Below are 26,661 nucleotides of genomic sequence, written 5' to 3'. Positions count from 1 at the left end.
GATGGTTATCATTCAAGTCTTAACGTCACACTTTTCGAGGACCCGTATAGCCGTAATCGTCGTTTTCTTAATTTGTTGAACCGAAGTAGGTGACAAGCGAACCACCGGACCCGAAATCATTCATGAAACAACCGGAAAATTTTTCAATTCCAAGAAAGGCTCAAGGTGGATCGTAGTCGCCAAAAGAACTATGCCGATGTTAGACGTGAACCTCTCGAATTCCAAGTGGGTAACCGCGTCACTTTAAAAGTCGCACCTTGAGGAGGTGTAATCCGTTTCGAAAAACGTAGAAAGCTAAATCCGCGATATTTTAATCCTTTTGAATTCTTGGGGCGTTTTAGACCCGTTGCTAGCCGTTTAGATTTTCCGGCTCATTTCGAGTCTCCGTTTATCCTACATTCGATGTATCAACTTAAAGACGTGTTTTGCGAAACAAGAACTTGTCATTCCTTTTTGATAAGCTTACTATCGACAATAAACTTCATTCCTAGGAGGACCGGTTGAAACCATGAATCGTGAACCCAAACTCTAAGACGACGTTAAACCCCGACCGTCAAGTTCGTTGAAATACCCTAGGACGTACTACTCTCTCATTCGTAGAATTTGCAACGCAAGGTTTCGAAGAAGAAGCAACAACTACTACTTCCAACTAAATTTCGGGACGAAATTTTCTTTTGAGGTGTGGATAATGTAACATCCCGCATTTTTTTCGTTAAATTTAATTTTAACACCGTCTTTTTTTTTTAAAATAAATCTTTCGTTATTTAAATTCCCAATTTTCGTTGACTAACGTTTATAATACCCCGTTATTTAATTTTAACGTCACTCGTTTACTCTAGCGTTTTAAAAATATTCGTTTGGTAAATTACCGCACCCGCTTTGAAACTTGAGGGACCAATCTCGTCACTTGGCCAAATTGGGGCAACTAGTCACCACCTCCCCACCTTCCTCTCCATTCATTTCACCACTCATCTTCTTCTCTCTTTTCTCTCTTCCAACTTTTGAACATAAACACCCATCCCCACAAATTCATCATCTAAAATCGGATCAAGAAGCAAACATCAAAACAAATTACATTTTCGTGATCCTCTCTTCATCCTCTACATTTTGGTACCAATTTCATCGAGTTTGGGTAACATTTCTAAAATACTAAATTTCTCTAAATTGGTTTTAATTACTTGAAATGGTGTTAGTTAGTGTCTATGGCTCGTGTATAACATGAATATATGTTTTGTTTGTTCGATTTGTTGTTTTGGAGTAACTAGTTGAACATTTGAAATGGGTGTGCTTAATCTTTGATTTTGGAAGATTAAATGTTGTTAAATTGTTAAAGTTCATGTTTTAATTGTGTTACTAGTATCACTAGCTTCGTTTTGATGTATAGGTTGATTTAGAAAACTTCAAAAACCCGATTAATGATTTTGTGATGTTTGACTAGGGTTTGATAGTTCTTGACATGAACTTTTTGATGCTTAAATGCCATGAAATGGTAATTGTTAGTGTTTAGTGGTAATGTATGCTTCATTACCTTCAAAACGGCATATCATATGTGTGAATTGGATTCCCGAAACTTAAAATGCATAGTGTGAACTTGAAGCTTTGAAAATCAACTTTTATTGTTCACTTGACGTGAAATCGGTTATTGAAAATGATGTTTTTGTTTGATGAAATGCGTTTAGTTATTTTCCTTGTAAAATTTCCTTTCCAACGATATATGGTATGCATTTTAAATGTTTTCGGTGGATGAAATGTGTTAAATTGTGTTTTGGTTCGAGACTTAGTCTATTTTCTGCAAACAGCATTTTTCCCAGGTATGCGCGCCGCGCATACCACCGCGCGCCGTGCGAATCCAAAAACCCAGATGAATGGCCCTTTAAGTCAAGTTCTGACCTGGTTTTACACTTGGGTGCGCGCCGCGCAACCCATTGCACACCGCGCAAAACCCCCAGGCCAGGCTCTTGTGTTTTTAAATGTTCTCAAAATGTTTCTCGCTTAACCGTAACTCCGATTAACATGAAAATCGGCTATTGTGTTCATATATGATTTCTCATCAGGGGAAAATTGTCGGATACCCGACCCGACCCCGTTGACTTTGACTTTGACCAAGTTTGACTTTTAGTCAAACTTAACCAAACTTTTATGCAAATGTTCTAACATGCTTTTATACGTGATTCTTGCATGAAACTTGACAACATGATTCACATGCTATACTAATCGAGTCATAACGAGCCATAGGACTAATTGAACACATTTCGCCCGACCTTGTGTCGTAACCGGTTAATTGATATAACTTACTTGTTTAGGTCAAGGCTAAGCAACTTTCATGCACACGTTTACTTGTTGAAGTACCTTTATACTCGTGCACTCGAGGTGAGATCATAGTCCCACTTTTTACTCTTTTGAACTTACTTTTGGGATGAGAAAACATAAACGATTCTTTTGAACTAAGTGAACACAAGAATGGGAAAACAAACATTCTACATACGAGTTTAGAACGAAAATCCTCAATCCGATTATCATTAGTTACATCAGATGGTGTAAGCGAGAACTTATGTTATATGGCCATATGGGTTTGACAACCCTCATCTTTGACGGTTCGCTACCGTTTACGGATGAAATATATTTTCGAGAATCAGTGTTTGTTCTAGCACTATTGATGGGGTATTCAACGGACGGAATGTTAAGTTTTGATAATTGGGTGCTCGTGAATATTAACTTTTAGAATGTACTACTATTATTTCAACTTTGCAAATCTTGTGGTTCGACTTACTTTACTTTTACTCACTTACTTAAACCTATGATTTCACCAACGTTTTTGCGTTGACAGATTCTTCTATGTTTTCTCAGGTTTATACATGGCTACTTGATACATGCTTCCGCACTCTTTGATTACTTGATTGGAGTCTACCATGCATGCATACGCTAGGGATAGCATTTTTGGATTCAAACTTTTGTCTACTTACTTACGCTATTTATAGCAACTGTGGTTTCAAACTAATTATGTCGCAAGTTATTTCATTCATACTTTATAACTTTGTAAACTTAAACTTATTGTCGATCCGTTTGTTAAACTAAACTTGGTACCTTTCAAATGAACGCGACATAATTTTGGTCAAACGAGTCTCATATAGGGACTACGACCACGCAACGGGACCTAAGTTAACGACGCCGTCAATAACGGTTTTGGTCGGGTCGTTACATACCGATGAGTACCTCCACTAGGAATGGTCCAGAACGACCTGCTCTGATACTAATTGTTGGAAGCTTTGACGAGCCTAACACACCCACTATAGAGGATCTAGACTATACTAGACTCACTACACCAACACTTTGACGTTGATTAGCCTTTAATTTTATGAATTCTTAGTGCACAATAGTACTTAGGCGACAGTGTCGACCATATATCATTTACGCGGTATAACCGACCATGTATCACTTAGGCGGTAGAGCCGACCATATAATAAGAACAACACAAGTGCACTAAGAACTTAGACACAAACTAAGGCTTAACCGGGAAACTTACCAAAGAATACTTTTATTAATACAAAATACAATTACAATATTACTTACTTACAAGTTTTTCTTCTCTACTCACACTCTTCTCACTTCTTACTTCTTCTCTACTTCTCAACTCACTCTTTTCACAACTTACACACAAATAAAATCACCACCCATATTTATACTACTCCATGGAAACTTCTACACACTAGATTTTTTCATGGATAAATATCTAGATATTTTTACCACATAAAAATATCTAGATTTTTACATTTTAACATCTAGATTTTTCCTCATTAATATCTAGATATTTCTTTTACATTTTAATATCTAGATATTTACATACATTACTAATTCCATATTATCTAAATTTGCATTGCATTTGAACAGGTTCATGCACACATGACACCTTCTCGTTCTATAACATAAACTTTTGGTTCATACATATGGCATGATTCGTATTTGGTCACCAATGATACGCGAACCAGAAACGATAAACCATAGCCAAGCAATTTTGCTAATTTCCATCTCAAAATTTAAACAACAAAGTGAAGATAAGATAATCACACGAAAAGGCCTTATGGCTGCTTATGAGCAAGATTGCAGTCCTATCTACCAAGGTTAAAGATCCAAATATGAATATGATATGTGAGGAGGTTATGTCGAGCTTAAGATATCTATATTTAACATGCTAATTATGATAAGGAATGGATTGTATTTAACATTATAAAATATAAATACTAAATGAAGAATGAACATGTAATTATGCATTTATCTATATAGCCCGGTCTTGTAATATACTTTAGACCATTTTTAACAATGTGTTAAAAAATGATTGGAAGTTAGTGATGTGTTAATGAGGTGGCGTGCTCAGCGACGTGTTGAGTGTTGTATTAAAATATGATTGGAAGTTGGTTAAAAAGAGATATAAAAATAAAAAGGACCAAAAAAACATGTGGAAACACACCACGTTTTCTTCTCGTGCTACTAGCAAGTACGCCATCAACACACACCACTAAGGTAGTGCTAGGCTTCAAAATGTGGCAACACGCCACTGTTATTCATGGTCTTAAGGGCTTGCAAACTTGCATAATAAGTAGCAGATACCTTTAGTTTTTAACTAGTTGTTGAACCCTCGCTTCGCGCCGGAGTTCGGTTTTCAATGTATTTTATTGCGTTTAGTTTGTAAAATTATTTCGTGGCTAAAGAATGATGTCGTTGAAGCGCAACTCGAGTCGAACTAAAAGGTATAACCCGTGAAAGATTTAAATGTTATTTTAAATTAACAATATATGTCCATCTCCGCATTTAGCTATGTAATTATCGACTTTTAAAAATTTAACGCAAAATCAACGTGTATGAAAAGTACCCCAAATATTTAGCATTTTTTAAAAAACGTCCGTTTTGCGTATAGTTAGTGACATTGTGTTCCTAAAATTATTTCGAGTTTAACGATGGTGTCGAAAATTTTTAACTCATTGTGAATGAGAAGATATGACCCGTTGAATATTTTGGTGGAGTCTATTTAAGATTTTTTTTTTTTATGAAAATGGTTATTTGACACTTTACCCCCTGTTTGGGGGGTCGATTTGAAAATTTGAAAAAAGTGTGGGGGTCTTTGTTGGTGTAGTGAAATTTAGTTGGAATTTAAAAAAAAGGTAAAAGGACGAAAATGCCCCTAGTTACTATTCACCATTTTTGTCTGTTAGATAATACTAGTTGTTGAACCCTCACTTCGCGCCGGGGATTCGGTTTTCAATGTATTTTATTGCGTTTAGTTTGTAAAATTATTTCGTGACTAAAGAATGATGTCGTTGAAGCACAATTCGAGTCGAACAAAAAGGTATAATCCGTGAAAGATTTAAATGTTATTTTAAATTAATAATATATGTCTATCTCCGCATTTAGCTATGTAATTATCGACTTTTAAAAATTTAACGCAAAATCAACATGTATGAAAGTACCCCAAATATTTAGCGTTTTTTAAAGAGCGTCCGTTTTGCGTATAGTTAATGACATTGTGTTCCTAAAATTATTTCGAGTTTAACGATGATGTCGGAAAAATTTAACTCGTTGCGAGCGAGAAGATATGACCTGTTGAATATTTGAGTGGAGTTTATTTAAGATTTTTTAACACAAATCAACGTGTATGAAAAGTACCCCAAATATTTAGCGTTTTTTAAAAAGCGTATGTTTTGCGTATAGTTAGTGACATTGTGTTCCTAAAATTATTTCGAGTTTAACGATGATGTCGGAAAAATTAACTCGTTGCGAGCGAGAAGATATGACCCGTTGAATATTTGAGTGGAGTTTATTTAAGATTTTTTATGAAAATGATTTTTTGACACTTTACTCCCCTGTTTGGGGGTCAATTTGAATATTTGAAAAAAGTGCGAGGGTCTTTGTTGATGCAGTGAAATTTAATTAGAATTAAAAAAAAAGTGAAAGGACGAAAATGCCCCTAGTTACTATTCACCATTTTTGTCTATTAGATAATATAGTAATTTGTCTATTAGATAATATAGTAATATCTAGTAAATCAAACTTGAAATTTTATTACAAAATTGCGTATAGAAATTCCCATATGCTACTAATAAACCTTAATATTAACCTTTGTAACGGACCTGAACTCAGTTGAGTCGATTCCAAGTCCAAAGACAACAACGTAGCTCTTCTAAAGCAACCAAACTCGGTCAATAATTATGAGCATTCCCCCCACCCCCTTAAAATAACAATCAATGTTTGTAGTATGAAGCACCAAACAACAACCCAACTAACGGCAATTAGCATATAGGTAAATGAAACTTATAGTGCAACGCAAGCTACGACCACCGCCACCCACAACCAGTGGCGATTTCAGGATCAGAACTCAATGGGGTTCTAAATTTTTCAGTACTAATTATATTTAAATGTTATTTATTGGTCATTTACCTTCATAATTACAAATTCGAATAATATATGTGGTCTGAGTATTTAAATTTTGTGGTGTCATATACAATTTAAAGGAAAAATTACAAATTCAAAACATATGCAGGGTCCCGTAATTCAATTTAGTGGTGTCATATACAATTTAAAGAGTATTTTCAAACATAATAATTTTAAACTACTTGTGTCCTGTGATCCCACGTCGTGTAAGGTAAATTCGCCTCTGTCCACAACCATTGCAATGATTCCCAGCAACTATTGTTAATAAAGAACAAAAAATCAAGCATGCAATGCAGAACAATGTTAATTTGAAAATAATACCATAAACCAATTGGTACGAGGAAGATATCAGTGACAGTGAGGATAGCGGCTACAACGGTGATGGTGACAGTTTGGGTTGAATCACCTCAAACCCTAGTTGCTTGCCAATGATGAGTACTAGGATTAGTAATATATCTACTCAATTTTCCCACACCAAAAGCAATATCCGGCCTTGCACAAGTCATGGCATACATAAGACAGTCAATCACCTGAGACTACTCAAGTTGTGATACATCTTTACCTTGATTAGACATAAGCTTCTCACTTGGATCCACATGTGAACTCACAACAGTACAATCAAAGCAATTGATCTTTCTCAACTCCTTCTCAATATAATGAGATTGAGAAATTGTAATTACTTTACTTTCACGTTTGATCCTAACACGAAGGATAACGTCAGCCTTCCCCATATCTTTCATAAAGAATTATGATGACAAAAAATCTTTTGAAAAGTCAAACTGCATTCAGTTAGTCCCAAAGATTAGCATGTCATCAACATATAGACATATTATAACTCCTATACCAGAATTATCAAAGTTGCTATATACACATTTATCATCATGGTTTAATTTAAAAGCACTTGATAAAATCACTTCGTCAAACTTCTGATGCCATTGTTTAGGTGCTTATTTCAATCCATATGAGGACTTCACAAGTTTGCACACCTTGCTTTCATTGCCTGGCAAGACAAAGCCCTGAGGTTGATTCATATAAACCTCCACATTTGAATCACCATTCAAGAATGCTATCTTCACATCCATCTAGTGAATAACCAGATTGTGAATTGCAGACAATGCAATCAGCAGTTAATGGTGGTGATACGAGCCACTGGGGCATACGTATCAAAATAGTAAATTTCAGACATTTGTTTAAAGCCTTAAATTACTAATCTTCCCTTGAACTCTTCAATAGTTCCATCTACCTTCATTTTCCTTTTGAAGATCCACCTAAGTGTTATTGCTCATGATGGAATCCATCTCATCATCAAGTGTCTCTTTCCAAAATGCAACATCCTTAGACAACATTGCTTCATCATATGTTTTTTCTGATCATCTTCATATAACGCCCTTAAACTCAGAAAAAAAATGACAAACTTTATTTATTTTATTTTTTTATATGCGACGCATTTGAGCAAATGCGGCGCACCAAACAGCCAATTGCAGCGCATTTTTAAGCTAAACTGGACCCTTTCATAATCAGTAGCAAATAACCTATAGAATGCGGTGCATTTCCTTATAGATGCGTCGCATCTTGAGCTGGTACTGCATTGCCACTTCAAAACTCCATTTTTTGGACCCATTTAAGCTTATACAATATAAACCCGAAGCACAACACATTCATAACTTATTTTAAAGCATACGTACAACATATTCATACATTAAACAATCTTAAAGTGCAATTCGGTCGCAAAGACCCATTAAACAAACATAACCTTTTAATTGATCACATCGCTTAAACATGACATGACTTGATCAAAAGTATAAGTGACTCAAGGCGTTAATAAGCGGTTATCATAAAGCTAGATTCAAAAGAGACTTGCAATTCCACTTACAAAACAATTTTTGAACATACTTGAAAACTGTAAAACTAAACAACCTTGAATCACAAGCATTTGTACACATGATCATCTGCATTCAAAAATATAGATCATCATAATAATAAAAGCAAGATTTAGGAAGTTTCTTTACTTACTCGAGCTAGTTTCTTTCTTTAATTTTCTTTGCAACTCTCTACTTTCTCTTCGCTTGTCAAAACCTTTAAAGATCTTACCAGGGCTAAAATATTCGCTTCACTCAATGCATTTGTGCAATCCGCCTTTAAACCCTTTACTTCTTCCCAAGAATACTATAAACATAACATCGATGAATATGGGTAAGCTTAATGCTTAGTGAGTACATAGAGTATAGGGAGTGATTAATGATAAACATGTTTAAATTGTAATATTCCCATTCAAGACCCGCTTGAATGGTAGCTAATTTCTTTTCAAAGGGTTGTAAATCCTTGCAGCTTCGTCAATTGTGACGATCGCTCCAAATCCATACGGACGAACACGTCATTCATCGATTTCATTGCGAGGTATTTGACCTCTATATGATACGTTTTGTAAATATTGCATTCTTTTGAAAAGGCACACCATAAATGAATATTTAAATCAAAGGTTTTCGACATCTGATGATTTCTACATATAGACAATCACCGTAATATAATAGTTTACAATTATACTTCCGTTGACAATGTAGTCAAAATAAGATACATGGTGATGATTTGGTGAATGCAACTTTTCCTTGAAAAATATGTCATGTAAGACTCCATGCACATAGCTTGTCTAACATATAAGCAAACAGCGGAAGACTTCTAGGGAACCTGAGAATAAACATGCTAACAAGTGTCAACACAAAGGTTGGTGAGTTCATAGTTTTAGTGTTTCGCATAATCTGTATATAAAGGTGGATCACAAGATTTCAGTTGTTTCATCCAGAAACGTTTATCAAAATATTCTACAAGATTGAGCACCCTGGTAACTAAACTTTAACGTATATATAATAAGTACCTCTGTTTTAACATACATGCAACCAACATGTACAATACACGCAAACCAACGTGTACTAAACTCAAATAGCATACGTCTGTTTTATAGTTCAGGCTAGGGTTTCTATACCTGGAACAGACGGGGATGTCAAGCCCTATGGATCCATATATAACTACTCGCGCCCACCAGTTTTTATAACCGGCAGTTACTAGTTACCAAAACTAAGGGATTTTTGGTTCGAACTCAGTGTAGAATTTAGTATGTACTTGTGTCCATTGCGTTTAAAATAAAGTGCATGTATTCTCAGCCCAAAAATATAGATTGCAAAAGCAATTAAAAAGGGATCTATAAACTCACCTTAGCAGCATATAAAGTCGTTCACCAAAATGTGACCGAAACTCGAATTACTAAATAACCGTAGATCTCAACCTAGAGAACATATGTTGGTCAATAAATGTTTATCAAGCTAGGTCAGGTCATAGTGTATCACAATCCTAATGCTCGAGATCGACATACAAAAGTTATCTAAAGTCGTTTCAAAAAGTTAATTTTGACAATAGTTCACAAAACGTGATGTACCTTATATAAGGATTCATTTACTCGGTTGGTAATATTCAAAAATCTATTTTATCAATCTCGTAAACAAGTTGTTTAAATATTAATTGCAGATTCAAAAGCAATTCCAATTAACGTCAATCATAATTTAGTTGATCATATCTTTTAATCCGTTCATCGAAACTATTCGATATCTAAATGAAAAGTTATTGATTTTTCGTTAGCTTTCCAAAAACATGTATATCATATACCTTTTACCAGTAATATATGTATTTAATTCGTGATTCATCATAAACTATTTAACGACAAAATTTAGCATACAAGCATGCATAAATATATATACTCGAGCACTAGACATGGATACACAATTAATATACAAAAGATAAGATATGAATGCTCACGTATCATTATTGTGATTCAATATTGTAGAAAAGTACGTATACGCGACAGAGATGATAAACACTAGGTCTGACTTGCGAACAATACCCATGAACGTTACCCATAACCTCCATAGCTATAACCCATAGTTTCCTTAGCTCTATCCCACTCGAAAAACTATTTTGAAAGTGACATGCTCATGACCTCGTCGTAGTATTTTATGTATAATACTAATTAATAATAATACTACTAATAATATTAAGATTAATAATAATAATAATAATAATAATAATAATAATAATAATAATAATAATAATAATAATAATAATAATAATAATAATAATTATCATTATTATTATTATTATTATTATTATTATTATTATATTATAAATATAATAGAGAGATTGATACGAGAGATATAAGTAAATAAAACTGGTACCAGACTTCGCATTTTATAGCATCTGGCCTGAAAAAGTACCCCATGCGATCGCATGGGATTTGTGCTTCAAGGTCATGCGATCACATGGCACCCTAGGACAGCTCACAATTGTTTAACTTCTAGTTTGTCGACATATTTTTATATTATATATAATATATTTAATTTATATAATTAATTATATATTATATTAAATTCACGTGCATAGTTGACTTGTAATTTTTGTTCTGATAAGTCGTACGTCGTCACTCGACTTATGTCCCGGTTCCGATTTTTCGAGTGTCCCTTCGTACGCTGAGAAAACTTGTAATTTACATTTTGGGACACGTACCTTTGTCAAAATATAGCCTTAAATTATCCCTAAATTATATCACTCAAAGTGTATCTTAAACTTTCGAGTGTTTTGGTCATTTACTTTTATAAATCATCGTCTCGTAGTATATACATATACATTTTCATTTTGAAATAGTGTTTTACTGTAGCAAAGTTTTTTTTAACTGTAGCAAATAGTGATTTTCGAAAACACTGTAGCTTTTCGGGTACTGTAGCAATTCGAAAATACCGTAGCAAATTAGTGTTTTACTGGTTCATCTTAAACGTTTTAGTTAACTTATCTAAATATCAATCGAATCAATAATCAAATGTTACCATCGTTTACTAAATAACTTGAAATCATGTATATATATATATATGCACATTAAGTTATATATATATATATATATATTGTTTGTGAATCTTCGAGAACAGTCAAAGAATAATTGATTACATGAATATAGTTCCAAAACTTTGAGACTCAACATTACTGACTTTGCTTATCGTGTCGAAAACATTAAATCATTTAAAGATAAAGCTTAAATTTGGTCAGAAATTTCCGGGTCATCACATCAATGCTCCATGACACATCATACCCATCATCGCTAGGACATCATAACATTACACATCTAAAACATAATACATTCATAAAAAGAAACATTACAATAATCATAAATCATAACTCGCATAATACTTATCTTGCTTACTCCGTTAGGTACAAGTACATCCCCACTCACCTATTGTGGTCCTCATGATTGGCTTGTCCCCGTGGGATTCCTTCTTCATTGATCCATTATAGAATCATATCTCATCACTCTATCCGAATTCATTTACTATAAAAATTCTTGCAAGACTTCTTTAACGTATTGAAATTTTATTAGTGAACTTAACACATCAACATCATAATACCATCTATCGTATTCATCACTATCTGTAGGTCCGATTATTCACTAATACGGATCTTTAGATCATGAACAAGCATCGATTACAATATAAAAGGTAAACATTATGAACACGAAGAGATGAACACGATGAATCTAAGATAAATTAATATAATATAATATATGTCGAAATCACAAGATTGATTTAAACAGAGAACCATGGGTGGCCAAGGGAGATCGAGCATGATCTCCCCTAAGCACAGGCCGCCAAAAGGCTCTCCCAATTTAGGGTTTAGACTGTTATCTCTTAACCCTAATGAACACACAAACTGGTATTTATAGGCAAACTAGACAAACCCTAATGGGCCTCACTCATACGAATGGGCCGCTAGACATTATGGCCCAATAGTTTAATATGCTCCTGTAACTGACCAGTTTCATATCAACTAGGTGTAGAATGTAATAATAAACGTTATTCGTCCAGCGACGGCCATACAAATATGCATCAACAAATTCCCCCTTGGACGTTGCTGGCGAATTATTGTAAACACCTCTTGCAATCTTCAGTCAATCTCTGCAGTAGTACCATAATCTTTATGAATCACAAGCTCCATCAAAAGTCTTCCAGAATACATGAAAACCCAAACTTCGAACATCAATGTTTCCGCTCATTGAAGTCGAAATGCTAATATTCATCCTGTAGTTTCTTCAAACTTCACTCGACATGTTACCCATAGTACTAATGCAACCAGATTCCCCCTAAGACTGAGCTGAGATCCCTATCGACATCTCTAATAAAGTCATCAAACAAACCAACTCTCTCAGAATCATAAACTGTAGAATCTTCCCCCTCACTGTTAGTTGTATCCTATTAAACATTGTAGCACTAACGTCTTCATCACGACTTGCTTCTTGTAAAGGCAAAATATGTAGAGGAGTCCGGTCCACAATTAATAACTCAAATAAGTCTTTATTGCTATCAAACTCACCAAAGAAAGTCAAATTGGTATCTCATGATCGCGAAATATCAACCTCAGTTCCTTCCACAAAGTGGAACTGGAACAAACGTATTCCCTTCATGAAGCTGAATATCGAGAAGTGCGAAATAGTAAACGTTGTTGGCCCATAAATAGTCGTATGCTCCCGACTACCCCACAATAATATCTCAAAACGCGAGAGTTTTCGTACTCACTTACTAAATAAGTCTAATGGACAAGGAGGTTGTTCATTAAACTTTATACCTTAATAATTCAGTGAATAATATGAAAGAAAGGTTTAGGAAATGTTTGGTGTAAAACAAATTGAATAATAAACATTAAGGACCTTGGGTGAAAAATTTACTAAAGTTAAGGACCAATAGTGTGAAATTTTGAAAGTTCAGGGACCAAACTTGTAATTTTTTAAAAGTTCAGGGGCTGAAAATAAAATTTTCAGAAAGTTGAGGGGCCAAAAATGAAAATTCTGAAAAAGTTTCAAAAAATTTTCACTAGTAGTCCATGGGGTTAACAGCCGTTTGGAGATTTAATAGTAGAAGTTAACAGCCGTTAAATTATGGACTGGTGTTGACAAAGGTTTATGAACTGGTTTAGATGGTAACAGGGGGTTCAAGCTGGGTTCAATTAAAAGGTTCATGGTGTCAAGGGTTCAATATGGGTGTCGGTTATCAATTAAAAGATGTAACATAACATGTGACCTGGAAGGAATTTAATGTGGGGAACAAGGAGACAAGGTGAGTAGGACATGGGACCTGCTAGTCAAACTTTAACAAAATTACAAACCTGCCATCGTCACCTTGCTGTTGAATATTGTTCCTTTTTTTTCAGAATCCGGCAATAATGGCGGCGGTGCAAGGCGGTTCACGATGGTGCACATAGCAAAACGCTCAAAACACAACCAAAATTCATAAAAATTTGCAGGAAGCACCATTAGGACCCGGTAAACATAAACCCATTATCCGTTTTCGCAAACAAACACCAAAAATTCCACAATCAATCAAAATCAGTCTCAAAAACTCGAAATCAAAAAATTGCTATAACTTTAAAATTAATTTGATTCGAGAGCTGAAACTTTGAGGAATTAATCATTAGATGATTACCAACAACCCCATATTCGTAGTTTTCTCCAATTCGTGCTAAATCTCAAAAACCCAAAAAAGTCAACAAAAGTCAAAACCGAGATCTAAAACACAAATTCAGCAATTACCTTCAATTGAATCGACACTTGATGATCTCCGCTCTGATACCAATTTGTAGGTCCGATTATTCACTAATACAGATCTTTAGATCATGAACAAGCATCGATTACAATATAAAAGGTAAACATTATGAACACGAAGAGATGAACACGATGAATCTAAGATAAATTAATATAATATAATATATGTCGAAATTAAAGGATTGATTTAAACAGAGAAACATGGGTGGCCAGGGGAGATCGAGCATGATCTCCCCTAAGCACAGGATTGCCAAAAGGCTCTCCCAATTTAGGGTTTAGACTATTATCTCTTAACCCTAATGAACACACAAACTGGTATTTATAGGCAAACTAGACAAACCGTAATGGGCCTCACTCATACGAATGGGCAGCTAGACATTATGGCCCAACAGTTTAATATGCTCCTGTAACTGACCAGTTTCATATCAACTAGGTGTACAATGTAATAATAAACGTTATTCTTCCAGCGACGGCCATACAAATATGCATCAACACTATCCATTAACAATCGTAACATAAACTACAAAATTAACTTCATCAAAATCTTTAGCTTATTAATTTACTGTAACTAAAATACTTGTTCTATTCAACCATAATATTCATTAACATAACGAACAACGCATCATAATATCAAATATATAGTTTACACATTAATTAGTATATGAACCTGCCTATGAAACTCACGTTGCCCTCTTTGGAAAATTTGAGCGCATTCCTTCCCTTGATTAGCTCCTAATATCAATGCTAATCGTGTTAATTACTTACTTAACACATAATCATTCATTCAAATCTAAGTTAACTCAATTAGTTAACCTTGACACGACACATATACAAGCTTACTTGTTCTTACCCTTTAATCTCACATCATTCTTAATAGTTAATTCATTAACACATTTTATTCTTGAAATCACATTCTTTCAAGTTCATTATTCTTTCATTTATTAATCCATCATATTCTCATATAACACAACAATTCTAGACTATTATCAGGCCAAAATCACATTTAACTTCATTGAGGCATTTTCACAAACACTTGGTGTGCATAATCATATTTCGACAAAAACCCACTTTCTAGTAACCAATAAACCATCTATATACATCATAAACATATCTTTTAATCAAACACAAGTTTTCAACCTATATTCAAAGATTTCTTAACATAAAATTCGGATTCATAGTTTGCATGACTTCAAAACATTTGAAAACTATCAATTTAACTTGTAAATTATATTTTACTAACCCATAAACTTAAAACAAACAACTTTAGGGCAGATTTATACCTTGAAGAACATGAAAAACGAGTTCCATATAATCTCTACTTCTTCTAGTAGTGAATTTGGTAAAGAGAAATGCTCAAAACCCTAGTTTCATCCCCTTTTCCTTGACTTCTCTCTCTAAAACCCATGTGTGTGTATTTCTTGTGAGATGGTGGTGATGAAGATGATCTAGAATCTGCATTTGATCTCTTCTAATCAGCCTCATCTCATAATTTCACATTTTTAGCAATTAAGTCCTCTAATTTTCACCATTTTCTCAAAACAGCCTGAAATTGGCAATCAAGTACAAATGCGGTGCATCTGGTACAAATGCAGTGCATTTTTCCATATTTCAACATTTCTGTTTTTTCAAAAACGTTCGGGCTCGAGTTACGGTCGTCTGGGCTTTTGATTCACCTCAATCCGAGTCCGGATGAGTGAGATATGGCCAAAATAGTGAAGGCGCGCGTAATCTCACAACATACTCTTAACTCTTTTCTTTTCAACTAGTTAACGAAATCCGGGATGTTACAACTCTCCCCCCTCCCCGTTGGTTTGTTCGTGTCCTCACGAACCGATCCTGTCATACCGATCATAGCTAACCGTCATTATTACTCATAAACGAAGTAAATTCACGTCACTTCCTTTACACCACTACACTGTTCATTAATCCCTACCATAACTCTTACTATGCTAATCATGATTCGTTCTTTAATCGATTTCTCCTAAACCAATATCTTGATCAATAACCATATTTTACAAGCTATTTCTATCTAATGCAATTCCTTGTGAAAAATACACGAAAGGTGTCATAAAATACGTCAAGTTCCTTGGTAATTCCATACTTCTTTCAATTTACGACAGTGTAACTTAGTTCAACAACTCTACATAACTTAATTATCTTTTTACTTACGGAAGTGTACATTTATCTCGCTCTACTTCTTTCCAATTTACTTGCATAAGGTTGATTTACACATGTGTGTTATATCATCTTTGAATCTGTTCTATCGAAACAGAACGTTAAAGTGACTTCTCGTCTACTCTTACTTGTCTTCAACTACTTACAAGTAACCATATTCAATTATGGAATCATCATTTTCTTTTTCTTTCTAGCTTCGTCATGTAACTTCTCCTAACAATTTCCACTTTATCTAAACACTAAATGCGTAAGTATAGAATAAGAGCACCTATCATAGCGCATAGAATAAGGACATCTATCATAGCATTTTGGCACGTTAACTCACGCATTTACTTTTAACGACCCTCACTTTTCCATTTCTAGTTTGACTAAAATGCCCTTAAGGTTTTGTGTGCTCGTAAACTTGCTTTAACAAAACGTTGACCAAATAGTAAACTTTTAGTCGACAATTCCCGTTAAGTAAGGTTTATGCATTTCTGTTATATTAAAAATATTACACTACAGGTAAATAATAAAAATGTGTCATTTTAATAAATAATAAAACAATTGGGGAACAATTAAAATGAAATAAAATTATAGAGTAATTTAAATAGATTAGTAATACTTATCTAATAAATAAAAAAAGAAAAAAAAGAAAAAAAATATATAAATATAAATAGTGCCGAAAAAAATATATATAATTAATAAAAAAATTGGCTAGCTAAATAAATTAAAAAAAAAAAACAAAACAAAACAATACAAAGTAAATAAGAGATAAACCTCATTCCATAATCCTAATCTAATCCCAATGATCAAGCATAGAATAATCGGGTCGGGTTCAGTCCATGCTTGACATCAAAGAAGGGGGATTTAAGGGTCAATTGGGTTTAACTCTCCGATCCGGAGTACCTTGAATAACCCCTTACGAGATGAGGATCTCAGCAGGGATGGTTAAACATAGACCCACCATCGATGGGTTGTCCGGTTAACGATGACTCGCGTTGGGTTGTAAGGTTTATGTTCATAGAACGTTACCTGTATATCGAGAATGTCTAGTGAAATGCTGTATGTCCAGATGCGCGGGTATAGTCGCGCTATATACATATATAGCGCAGCTAGTTCATGTGTGTAAATCCCAAAAATGGATCTCCCTCTGCCTTGTGATTTGAGTCCGTTATTTATAGCTACTGTGTTGTTTGTCTATTGGTGCCACGTGTTCCATGTTGCTTTCTGGTCTGTACTGCCTGAACGCTTAGGAGAGGGGACCAGGGAACAGTACTTGTACTTTTTATGTTGGCTGTCTGTAACTTGCAGAGATCGTGGCAAGTACAAGCCACGTTAGCCCTATTTAGCGCGCGACATACATAGCGCACATTTACTTGCACCAGGAATGCCATAGCGCGAGGGCTGTGTACACATGGTGCAAGTGTGATGCGCAACACGAGCTGATCGTGTATGTGTATCATTACCCAATTATTTAAACTCACACTAATCCTAATCCTAAAAGCTAATCTAGATGAATCTTAAGTATTTTGAGTTGTACTCCAATTCTAAATATTTACAATATAAACACCCCTAATCTACCATATTCTCATTCATAAATCAACTCTCAAAATCACTCCAAACACTCTCCCTTTTCCTTGTGATTTTCATCTCAAAACATCACCACCCAACCCCCCACCCTTTGGCAACCACCACCGAAGCACCACCACCACTCGGCCACCCCAAACAGCCCCCAACTATCATCGCTAGGCTGTTGTTTCTGTAGCCCTTCACCCGCCATCCTTGCTGTGTTTTTGCAGCCCATCACAACCATCAACCTGCAGCTCCTGCTGCTGTTCCTGCACCCTCAAAACAGCCCAAAACCCGCCCATAAAGCCACTTTGCTGCTGCATTTTCTGGATGCTGTTGTCTGCCGCCAAACACCACCACAAACCGCCACTTTTGTCGCGTTTTTCGTCACTGTTTTCTTGCTACTGCTGTTCGGTTTCAACATCACCATCAAACACCACTTTTTCTTGTTAAAACTTACCTAAGGTATCCCATAAACTCAAGCTTCTATCATACTTTTAATTGTGTCTTAATTCTTTGATGTTATAAGTTATATTATGATTAAAAAGAATGAAGTTTATAAGTAATAATAATAAGTATGTAGAATTTTGATTATGAATATAGAATATGATTATGAATGTGTTAAAAAGAAAGAAAAAGGTTGCATGCATGCATGCATGCAAACGTGTATATGTATATGAATATATGAATTAGAAGTGTAAAAATTATAATTATGATTATATGTATATTAGTGTGATTAACATGATAAGAGTTATGATATATATATCATGTGTATGTATAAGATATATGTATAATGGTGATAAATATTATGATAAACAAGATTAAATATGCTTGATTGATTTATTAAACATGATAATAAAGATAATATTGTGATAAATATGAACATAAAGATGATAAGATTTTATGTTAGATAAAAGATAAATATTATACTTGAATTATAATATAGTGGATAATGATGGATTGATTAAGAATAAAAGTAATATAACTAAGATGTAAAGATGATAAGGTGATAAAGATAAATTTAAAATCACATAGGTTACAATTTAGATAAAATAAAAGTTGGAAAAGATTAAAACTTATCTCAATCATTAAAAATATAATAATGTAAGATAATAAATAAAGTGATAATAATATAATACTATAACATATAAACTTATCTTATATTGTAGCATCCTAAATTAACTAAGTTATACTTATCATATAATGTTTTATTAATAGTAATACATAATTCAAATAAATTATTAAGTATAATAATATGCTATATAATATTAAACGTGCTGTATTCCTATACACACATAATAAGTGGAAACTATACTCATACCGATAACGTATGATTTATACAAGCTTCACCGCTACTTACGGTTATATGGATGATGTCTCAGAGGCTTATGGGAATAAAGTTTTAGATTAAACGAAAGGTTGTAGACTAATTCTAGTCGAAAGTTCCTGACCCCCGCATCTGGTCATCTCTTGACTTACTTGATAGCACCGAGGTTTGGGCAAAGTTGTACAATATCTAAACTTGGTTATAGTGGACACAAACTTGATTGACAACTTAACAACTCATAAGTTTACTTATGAACCTTTACTTGTCAGATTGAACAAACCAATGACCAAACTTATATCTCTAGGTTGAGATCTCGGTCTTTTACTTCCGTTTATTTACATCTGTGGAATAACTACATCTGCTATTAAGGTGAACTTCATAGCCCTACTTTTTACTATTTCATAATTGTTTTACAAACTTTGGGGTGAGACACATGCTTGCTTTTAAACTGTTTTACGCTTTAGACACAAGTACTCAAACTATAACTATGTTGTCATGCTCTGTTTCATGATAAATCTCTGTTATGATATCGTTAGTTTCTACGTATAAATGCAAGCTTAACTATTGTGAGTAGGCCTATTGAGAATTACGTCTCTATTCATGTGGTCGCTGGTCAATGGATACATAATAATGACTTAACGACACGAACGGATAAAGTGTCATGGGGTAAACTTTGTTTAGTCTGGATATCATACACCACATCATTTGTAACATCCTCAATCGGGCCTAGCTGTAAGATTACAAAATTGCCCTTAAGTTAGTATTGTGTTATTATATGCTTTTATTTTTATTTAATGTTAGTTATTATTTAATGATGTGGTTAGGACCAGTTTGTAACAAGAGTCACAGAACAGGTTTGTTTATCTAATTTGGACCTCGTTTGGGTTGCCAAATGATGTACAAAAGATATCAGATAATTGATAAATACCCGTGTGTTGCACAATGTGGGAATTAAACCCACTTTAGATGACTTGTGCTGTCCATTTTCTTGCATTTTCCAGATTCTTCCCAAACCACCCCGTTCTTCATCTTCTCCACCTACACCAAACCCTAATCCTAAATTATTGTTTTAGAGCTCAAATCATTTACAATATCTTGTTCCCTGTGTTTTACTGATTCTTTCAAGGTAAGAATCACAAGTTTACATGCTTTAATCTTCAAGAAAATTGGGTTTTTGTGTTAGTTTTTACAAAGTGAGTAATTTGAGTCAAAATGGTTAGATTTGATGTTGTTTGAGTCCAAATCTTGTGGGTTTATGTTTCTACATGTTTAGTGTCATTGATTTGGTCAGATTTAAGGTCGTAATCGAGCTCTAGAGCAAGAATTTGTCAATTTTGGGTGTAACCCGTCACTTTGTTTTCAGCTTCTGTAGATGAACACGGTCGGCCGAGTGTCTCCTGACACTCGACCGATCGACGAGACCATCGACCGAGTGTGTATGACCCACGGCCGAGTGTGTCTGTGTAAGACAATCGACCGATTGACTTGACAATCGGTCGAGTGAGTATAAACACTCGGCTGACTGTCTATGACAGTCGACCGAGTATCTTGGGCAGTGAAATATTTTACCAAGTGTTGATTTTTAGCCGTTATGCAGCCCGTTTGTATTTTGAAACATTTTACAAAAATTTATATATTGTGTTATTTGGTGTTAATGGACAATAACTAACTTGGTTTGCCTTATGTTCAGGTGAAAAAGATAAGGAAGCCGCTCAGTAGTAGATTATCTGAGTTGGTTGCTGGTAATTGGTGAGTGGAACTAACTAGAGAATATAGTATATAGAAGCATGTTATATTATGATTGTCATGCTTGTTAGATATACTTATTGTTGTGGTTAGTTAGTACCTTGTGATGACTGCATGTTAGTTGATGCTTGTCTGCTGGAGCCCAGTGCGTCCCTATTGTGTGGTAGCCTCGGTAGGAGAGATCTACCTGCAGGTTGTGTTCCTCTGTGGCAGCCTAGTCAACCGTGGTGTATATATATGTGAATGACGCGTCCGTCACGTATGGATTATGTATATACATACGGTGGTGGAGGAACTTCTGGTAAGCCCCAGTTCGATCAGCTGGTGGTTAATGGTTTGGCCGAGCCACCAGAATCTCTGTAGATGGGACTTGGGTGATGTTTGTGTGTTAGACTATGTGACATGATTAGTATAACACTTATGTATGCTATGGCCTGTAGTTAGTCGTACTCACTTAGCTTCGTGATAATTCCCCTCCATCTCCTCCCTGCAGGTTGTTAGCTTTTGTAGATAGTGCTTTTTGGGAGAAGACGGGCATGGCGATGTTATGTTTGACTATGAAGAAACTCTGATGTGTCTTTTCCGTTAAAACTGAATTTTGTTATAATGTCACGTAACACCAAATGTATTAGTTTAATGCTAACTGTCAGATCATTTGGATATATAATTATTATACATTTATGTCATTATAATGGTTTAATTAATGTTAATGCTTCCACCACGTATTAAAAAAAATAAAAAAAATCAAATCAGCGGTGTCACAAGTTGGTATCAGAGCTGAGTTTGGCAGCATGTGCATTGTGATCTAAATGTCATGCTCCAAAACTTAGTAGAGTCATGTCAAACATAACATGTTGGGGATGGGTTAAGTAAGTATTAGGACAAGTTATGTGTTAGTTGTTAGTACTAACAGAGTTTATAATAAGCTTTGGTGTGAGTGTTGTGGTAGTGCAGTAATGGCAGATAACGAAGCTAACGCTACTGGCCCCACTACCCCTGGAACTGGAATCTTCAGAGCTCCCGATGAAGATGGACACGTGTCGTCAGAAGAGGGAACCTCTCAAGAAGTAATAACCCTTCAAAGCCAATTATTAGAATCTCGGGAGAAAATTAAGGAATTAGAACAGGAACGGGCGCAATGGAACCCTAACACAACCGCGTTGAATACAACTGTTCCTCCAAATTTCTATACTCAAGCCGGAGGCAGTTCCCAATCACAGTTCCCACAAAATACCTATCAAAATCTCCAAATGCCATTCCCGTTTAACCAGGCATTTCCAAATCAAATGATATACCCATTTCAAGTCCCAGAGACAAGAAAGAAGTGTTCATATAAACAGTTTATGGATTGTAAATCTCCTAAGTACAGTGGTCACAAAAACCCTACAGTGACACTCAATTGGTTAAGCGAAGTAGAGCAAGCATTGGAAGTATGTTTCTGTGAGCCTGAATCTATGGTACTGTTTGCAAGTAGACTTCTCAAGGATGAAGCAATGGAATGGTGGGATTCTATTACTGCATATTTACCCAAGGAACAGATCATCCAGATTACCTGGGAACAATTTGCTGCTAAGGTTCTTGAGCAGTATTGTTCTGAGTATGAGATGGAAAGATTGAAAACTGAGTTTTTGAGTATGAAGATGACAGAAAGTATGACGATTGATGAAGTTTTTAGAGATTTTACATCTAAGCTAAGGTTTGTTCAACAATGGGTACCGACTGAGAAGGATAAGATCCGGCATTTTATGCGGGTGATTAAGCCAGAGTATAGAACCGTTGCGAGATTTGCAACAACCTTGGCGCAAGCTCATGAGATGGCTAAGGTTACTGAAGGTGATGTAATGGCAGCAAAACGAGAAAGTTCACAAGGTGGATCTTTTGGGGGAAAATCAGGAGGTCAATCAGGTGGACAGTCGACTCAGCAGTCGAGTAAGCAATCTAGTTTTCGTGGTAAGAAGTCAGGTGGGTTTAAACAGAAAAGTAAGTCTTGTATTAGTGGATCAGGTTCAAGTCAGTTCGGGTGGTGTAATGTTTGTAAGTCGACTCATGTTGGTCCGTGTTCTCCAATGACCAGAAGGTGTTTGAAATGTGGAGTGTTAGGTCATGAATCAACAGCTTGTTCTTTTAAGTCAAATGTTTGTTGGAGTTGCCATCAAGAGGGGCATAGATCTGCAAATTGTCCATCTGCGTCAAGAGCCGGTTCTGGGGCAGGGTCAGGGGCGAGGTCGGTAACGTCTGGGGGATCTTCTGCTTCAACTGCCGGGTAGAATAGAAAGAATCCTCCAACAGCAGAGGCAAGGGCATTTCAAATGATGGTAGACGCTGCAACTGCTATTGATGACATCATTACCGGTATGTTCTTGGTTAATTCCTTGCCAGCTCGTGTGTTGTTTGATTCTGAAGCAAATCGTTCTTTTATGTCCTTAGGTTCTGTGATAAGTTGAAGTTGCCTGTTAGAATGTTAGATGCGCCTTTAGGAATAGAAGTAGCCGATGGTAAAATGGTTCTATGCACATCATCTGTGACTGGAATTACCATCGAAATAGATGGCCATTCCTACCCTTTAACCTGTTTGTTGATGCCTATACCTAGCTTGGATGTAGTTATAGGCATGAATTAGTTAAGAGCTAATAGGGCTAATATCAAGTGTGATAAGAATATGATTTCTTTCCATTTGGCCGATGGATCCCGAGTGATAGCTAGGGGAGAGCGCAGTGGATTTAACTTTCCCATTTTTTCCCTAATGAAAGCTCAGAAGGCGATATCGAAAGGGTGTTAAAAGGACCCGTCCTAATCCACCATGACGAAGTCATCAACATTTGGTCCCATTGCGATGATCGGCTCCAAGTAATGTCCTTATATTGAGCAAATGCACAGCGGAAGACTTAATTCGTACCTGAGAATAAACATGCTTTAAAGTGTCAACCAAAAGGTTGGTGAGTTCATAGGTTTATCATAACAATCATTTCAATATGTTAATAGACCACAAGATTTCATAATCATAAACATAATACACTCGCAAGTGTATGTAAAGCATTCTAAGTGGTTGAGCACTTGGTAACCACACTTAACATTTAATCAACGTCGCATATTCCCTTTATTATGAAATCTCACTACATCGTACCAAGTGTAGTCACCAAAACGAAGTACTGTGCAACCGTTGAATACTGGTCGTCCAGTCCGGTTGAGGTTGTCAGGCCCGATAGATCTATCAACAGGATTCGCGTTTACAATACCCATGTAAATAGTAGTTACCAAGCTACAGGGAAATATGCCAGTGGTACAACTCAACGTAGAATATATTTTTAAGTACTTGTGTCTATTTTGTAAACATTTATAAAAGTAGCGCATGTATTCTCAGCCCAAAAATATATATTGCAAAAGCAATTAAAAAGGGAGCAAATGAAACTCACTTTTGCCTTGAAGGTATTTAATTTGACTTGGTCTCCGATAGATATCACGAACCTAACCATATATATAATATATCAACATATTTTCTTTTTAAGTAATCGTTACATATATATATACTTTTAATACTTTTAATATTTTCTTAGTCTGTAATTAGCAGTCCGTTGTTTGTGGTCTACAATTAGTTGCTTAAATAAAATAAATAAAGACCCCATCGTATTCGTATTGATCAGAATTAATCTCGACCCATGGTACCATGTTGTCAAATGACGTGTTGCGTACATAAAGTACCGTGTTGTCAAATGACTTGTTGCGTACAATCATGAGGTCTTATGATTAATCTTCTCGTGTTGTTTACGGGTGGTCCTGAAATATATAAAATCAAATCATAAGTAATTATATATAAAATATCATATTAATTAGAAAAGATATGATTAATTTACTTTTTCTCCAAATATTTTCGTAGCTAAACTAGCTTCGGATACCCAATCTTGTTTTAGTCGTAGTTTCTTCATTACAACTCCGTTTTTGTTGGTTCAACTTACCACTTCCTTGGATCGAGTCAAATTTTAAGAATATGAACTGAAAATACCTTAGTTTATATTCAAAATCATAGGTTATAGGTCAAACTTTGGTGAAACTTATGAAAGTGATCATTTTCCATCATAAAAACAACATTTAATGATCATTTTTCTAAAACTAATTACACTTTGAGTTAAACCATGAAATTTTTATGTGTTAACATATTCATAAGAAATATCATTTTTCCGGAACATGAACTTCCAATTCAAAGTTCAAGATGGTTTTTAATTATCCAACCCAAAACAGCCCCCGGTTGCACTCCGACGACGTAGATTCAGTTTTTAAGATGTTCTTTGTAAAACCAAGTTATATCTTGTTAGGTTAGCATATCATTATGATATATTACAGGTCTTGAAGTGTTTTAAAAGTCAAGTTAGAAGGATCTATTTAGTTTGCGAACAAGTTTGAAATCATTCAAACTATGTTCTTGTTGTTAAAATTTTATACCACAAAATAAGATAGCTATATGAATATGAATTGAATAAGATTATGAACAAGGTTACTACCTCAAGTTACTTGGACAAAGTTACTGCAAAAGATAAGAAATAATCTTGGAATCAAAGAGTGGTGGAGTTAGATCAAAAGGTTGGAAGTAAACTTCTTCAAATGGGTGGTTATTTTGATATGTTCTTGAAAGAGTTTTCTTATGGTGTTTAAGGCTTGTAATTGAAGCTAAATGATGGGGAAAATGCTTGGAGATGATCAAGTATGAAGTTAGGAGTATTTTGAGAGAGAAATGAGGGTGTAGGTATGAGAAAATGGAGTGAAGAAATGGTGTTCATTTATAAAAACGTTTTTAGTTTATAAAGAAAGAAAAGGATTCCTAATTTTGTTTTCTTACTAATAATTCATACTACTTGACAAATTCTAGTTACCTCATATCTAGGGTAGTAATAATGTTGATTAGGATGTTGATTTGATGTGTATATACCAATAGTAAATACGTATAGAAGCTGGGTATGATACAGGTACATATACCTTAGATATACGTATAGAAATCTTGAGGAAACGGAACGAGAATTAAAATATAGCTATCTTTTTGAATATACTTATATTGTTTAATGTATTTAAGTCCTTAAAAAGTGATTAAATACATTATATATACGATACATGTATAAGCATTATATATTATAAGTATATATATCAAAGAATGTTACGTATAGTTATCGTTTTGAAAACTTAAGTTAGTAGTTTCAAAATATACTTATAACTCATTGTCATTAGTACACAATGAGATGTTAAACCATCCTTAGCTCATGTTAAATATATATAAATACATATATATACACAAACGTATAATTATCGTATGTTATATAGTTCGTGATATCATCGGTCATATTGGACGGTCAAACGTTGTGTAAAACTCTTTTCAAAAACACAAGTCTCAACAATTTGGATTGCTTATCATGTTGGTATGGTTTAATTTATGTAAATATTAATCTCATAAGTATAATTTGGTCGGAAAATTCCGGGTCATTACAGTACCTACCAGTTAAAGAAATTTCGTCCCCGAAATTTGATAGAGGTTGTTATGGATAACAATAAAAAGGTTTTCATGACAAATATAAGGTGATAATGGAGTTTTATCATCATTGAGTAATGTAGATAAAACGATTCGATTATGCGAAGAATATAAATGAGACTATCGTAAAAGAGTGAGATGAGTAAAATATATTCGTCTTAACCGATGACGTAGTTATGATTGATTTCCGGGACTTAAGGGATTTAAAGAGAATCTTACATAATAAGATTTGGTTCTTTGGTGATTAAGGAAATCAGGATCTTCTTTGATTATATGCAATAATCTGTTTCGATTGCTCTG

This window comes from Rutidosis leptorrhynchoides, chromosome 4 (assembly GCF_046630445.1).
Source record: "Rutidosis leptorrhynchoides isolate AG116_Rl617_1_P2 chromosome 4, CSIRO_AGI_Rlap_v1, whole genome shotgun sequence".
In the NCBI taxonomy this organism is placed as follows: domain Eukaryota; kingdom Viridiplantae; phylum Streptophyta; class Magnoliopsida; order Asterales; family Asteraceae; genus Rutidosis; species Rutidosis leptorrhynchoides.
The sequence above is the reverse complement of the archived record's forward strand: the minus strand, read 5'-3'. Positions refer to the sequence as shown.